Genomic DNA, 4,319 nt, shown 5'->3' with positions numbered 1-4,319 from the left:
TTATATACTCTTAAGTATATATATATATAGACTATATATAGAGAGGGTCCTAAATTGGTTGTCTCCTCCACTAGAAGGCAATCTTCATAAGTAAAGGCACTTGGTTCATTTTGTTCACTGTTGCATTTGCATCATATAGAATAGTTCCTGGCATAGGTCCTTAGTAAATATTTGCAGAATGAATCACGAATTAAGAGCTCTGTAGATTGGATGTCTATAGCTTTTGCACAGCCTTAGCTTCTCTGCAAATACTAAGAGTCAGATAGCCCCATGCACCAGGGGACCAGAGGTTGGGAGACTACTGGGTGAGTGCAAAAGTGGAGCAAGTGGAGAAAAGGCTGCAAGGACAATGAAGGCCACTTGCAAGCTAATATGTTAGTCTGTCATTGTTTCATGGATGCTGGCAATAGTCATGACACTCCTTGGTCAGAGACAGAGGAATTTATTATTCATGGCACAGCAAATAGCATGTGTCAGCCTATTTGCAATGGTTTCCCTTGCCCTCAAGTTCTAATGGGGCAACCCAATGAGCCCAGATGACATATGTATCTGCAGTGGTTTGCATTACAGGAGAGGAATCCTGGGCCAAGGGCTTAGCACTTTTTGAGCAAGCAGCAAATGAGCCAATCCCCACTCCCTCTAGGGAGCAAGCAGTTACAGGTAATTACAGTAGTTGCCTTGGCCTAGTTATATCTGTGTGAGTAGCTATAGACATTGCTCAGTATCAGGAGCCTGAAAGTCTTATGGATTGGCCTACTCAGCAAGAGAGTGCAGGCATGTTCAGGGCCCATGGTGGAGTGCCCTCTCAGCACAAGGCAGCTGAGTTATCAGCGAAGGAGGATGACATTGAATGTTGCCAGCTTGACACATGCTCACTAGACTCCAAATCCCAGCTAAGAGAAGCATTTAGCAGATACAATATTCAACCTTCCACAGGCATCATTCAGCACACAGGTTTGAATGATCAAATTGCGGAGAAGTGTGGAAAGTAAAGAGTCTGGCCCAGCATAGTGGCTCATGCCTGTAATCTCAGCAATCTGGGAGGCTGAGATGGGAGGATCACCTGAGGTCAGAAGTTTGAGACCAGCCTAGGCAACATAATAAGACCCCATCTCTATAAAAAATACAAAAATTAGCCCACCTACTCGGGAGGCTGAGGTGGGAGGACAGCTTGCGCCTGGGAGGTTGACGCTGCACTGAGCTATGACGGCGCCACTGCACTCCAGCCTGGGTGACAGAGCAAGACGCTGTCGAAAGAAAGAAAAGGAAAGAAAGGAAGAAAGAGGGAAAGAAAGAAAGGGAAAGACGGAGAGAGAAACAAGAAAGAAAGAAAGAAAGAAAAAGAAAGAAAGAAAGAAAGAAAGAAAGAAGAGAGAGAAAGAAAGGGAAGAAAGAAGAAAGAAAGAGGGAAATAAAGCGAAAGAAAAACAAAGAAAAAGGAGGGAGGGAGGGAAGGAAGGAAAGAAGAAAGAACTTCATAGAGGTTGCTTGCCTTAGTAAAAAATGTACTATATGGCAGAGTTGTGTGGCAAAGCTTACAATGACTCTAGGGCTTTGCATCAGTCATGAATGGCTACCAAGGGAAAATTGAGATGTCCTCAACCGTGGCCTTACCCCTGCAGCCTTTCAACATGATAAGAGTGCCCAGTCCTGGGGATAGAAGGCTGGGTTTCTGTCTAGCTCTACTGCTAACATGTTCTGGAACTTCGAGGCAATCCTTTAAGTTTATTGGACAGAATTATCCCTGGATTAGGATAATTCTGGCTGCAGCTGCCTATGTGTGATTTATTATTCCTTGTAGGACTTCTTGGTTCACACTGATATGATTCTGTCTGATAAAAATAGTGCTGAAGTCATCGTGTGTATAGTAGGTTTAGAGAAAGATAAATTTTTTGCAAGGTGGGATCTCTCATTTGAGTTTCCCTTTATTTTTCAGAAAGAATGAATTTTTAAAGCCCCACAATCTTCTACACTGCTCCACCACTCCATCCTTAGCCCATGAGGTGCTTTTAGGCCTCATTCCCCTTGGGGACAGACTTATCTCTGAGGACTTGATTAGCAGATCTGTAAAAGAGAGATAATATTTGTCCTGCTGACTTCACGTGGTTAGAGTGAGAATCACATGAAATTTAATTAAAGAAAATTAGAGGCAGGGCGCGGTGGCTCACGCCTGTAATCCCAGCTGTCAGGGAGGCAGAGGCCAGAGGATAGCCTGAGCCCAGGAGTTTGAGACCTGCCTGGGCAATATAGCAAGACCCCGTTCTCCACAAAAAGGAAGAAAAAAAAAAGACAAAACAAAAAAGAAAATTAGAACTGTAACTGCCTTTAGCTACCATCTAGGCCCACCCTGCATTTTACAGATAATGAAACTAAGGCCCAACCAGTGTGGTGGCACACATCTGTAGTCCCAGCTACTCAGGATGCTGAGGCAGGAGAATTGCTTGAAGGACAAAGGCTTTTTCCAACTGTGGTTCCACCCTTTTGTTTGTCCCTTTCTTTGTCCTCTCCATTCAGCAAGAGAAGGGATGGCCAAAGAGTGAGGATTGTGCTTGAGAGGTTTTTATGGACCTAGAAGTGGTGCCCATCACTCTTGCTCACATTCCACGGGCCAGAACAGGCACATGGTCATACCTAACTGCACTGGAGGCTGGAAGAGGGACTCTGGCTGTAGGCCAGGAAGAAGAAAAGAACACAGTCACTGGTGAGCACCGACAATCTTCACCACATATAAAACGATCATGTGATGCCAACATTAGCTAAGTCAGAATTTATTTATTTTTTCTTTGGAATTCCTTCAGCAATTACATACCCTCTATATCATAATTTTGTCACATTAAATTGTATATTGCCTTAGATTTAGGTCTTCTGCCTCCATTTTTACATCATAAGCAGGGATCATTCTTCAGCTGCTTTGGTTTTTACCACAATGCAGGCTATAAGGTAGGCACTATAAGTAAATTTAAAAATCATGCTGAATTATTTCAGTAAAGACTTAGGAAGCTGGAATGTGCAAACCTTTACAGTCTGGAAACAAGCTTGGTTTAGTTGCTATGGCACAAATTAATGATTTAAATATATACAAGGATGTTTATAATCACACAAAAAAACAGTAGAAAGGGAGTTAAATATCCATTAAATGTATATAGTGGGGCAGCTGTGCTCGGGGTGTGATTGGCGTTGGTTGTGTCGGGGTCTAGTGGGCAGAGAAGACTCTTGGCCAGGCAGATGGCTTCTTGGTGGCAGAGAATGGGGACCTCCGTGCACCGGAGATGTCTCCAGCACCAGGAGCAGCTGGAGGACGCAAGGAGCTGCAGCCCGTGACCAGCCATCAGGAGAACTCCGCGGGTCCCTGGGGTCCCTGTGCAGACAGTTCCAATGGAGGCTGCCTCTGAGAGCCATCAACCTCAACTTCCGTGCAGGCCCTTCCTGCAAATGCTTGGAAACCCCAGAGCCAGGGCAGCAGGGCCTCCAGGCTACGGCTCACTCAGCTAAGAGTGCCTTGGGTGCCATGCCCCAGAGAATCCAGGAGTCCTGCCAAAGTGGCACCAAGTGGCTGGTGGAGACCCAGGTGAAGGCCAGGAGGAGGAAGAGAGGGGCCCAGAAGGGCAGTGGATCCCCAACTCACAGCCTGAGCCAGAAGAGCACCCGGCTGTCTGGAGATGCCCCTGCCCACTCAGCCCACAGACCCCTGGGAGAAGGAGCATAACTGCCTCTCTGCCCGGATAGGCTCCCATGCCTACCCATTATGACAGTCGACGCGGGAGGCTGCCTTCTGGAGCCCCTACTCCTCAGCAGAGCCCCTCTGCTCTCCCAGCCAGTCTGGCAGTGACCTAGAGCCTATGGGGGTGGGAATTCAGCATCTCCAGAAGCTGTCCCAAGAGCTAGATGAAGCCATTATGGCGGAAGAGAGTGGTGACATCATCTCTCTTATTCATGGCTGAGTAAGTGGCCTGCAGGAAACAAGCCTTGTCTGATTGCCAAGGCTTCATACCCAAGGATGTCTGTGCTTCCCCATGAGCTTCCTGGAGGAAGCCCCCAGGCGTCATCAGTACCCCTGGGCCACTGCTAACAAGGACCTGACTAACAAGGGGCCCAGAGCCCCCTGGCTCTGGCCACATCTGGATCCATCAGTGACTGCCTGCCATAGCCTGAGAGTGTCTTGGGGAGACCTTGCAGAGGTGGGGAGAATTGTTCCTTCCACTTTCCCAGGGGACTCTTGAGCTTAGAAACTCATCATACACTTGACCTTGAGCCTTGTATTTGCCTCATCTACAATGTGAAGTGCTATCATCAGATGTTAGAGAGCTCTTAGCTGTGTA

The 4,319-nt window shown here is 47.0% G+C and overlaps 1 pseudogene; it reads left to right on the top strand.

Moving 5' to 3' along the window:
* Positions 1-3,225: 3,225 nt before the first annotated feature.
* On the top strand, positions 3,226-3,970 carry LOC134728755 (protein PIMREG-like; annotated as a pseudogene).
* Positions 3,971-4,319: the final 349 nt, after the last annotated feature.

The sequence above is a fragment of the Pan paniscus genome, chromosome 13 (assembly GCF_029289425.2).
Source record: "Pan paniscus chromosome 13, NHGRI_mPanPan1-v2.0_pri, whole genome shotgun sequence".
NCBI classification, from domain to species: Eukaryota; Metazoa; Chordata; class Mammalia; order Primates; family Hominidae; genus Pan; species Pan paniscus.
The sequence above is the reverse complement of the archived record's forward strand: the minus strand, read 5'-3'. Positions and strand labels throughout refer to the sequence as shown.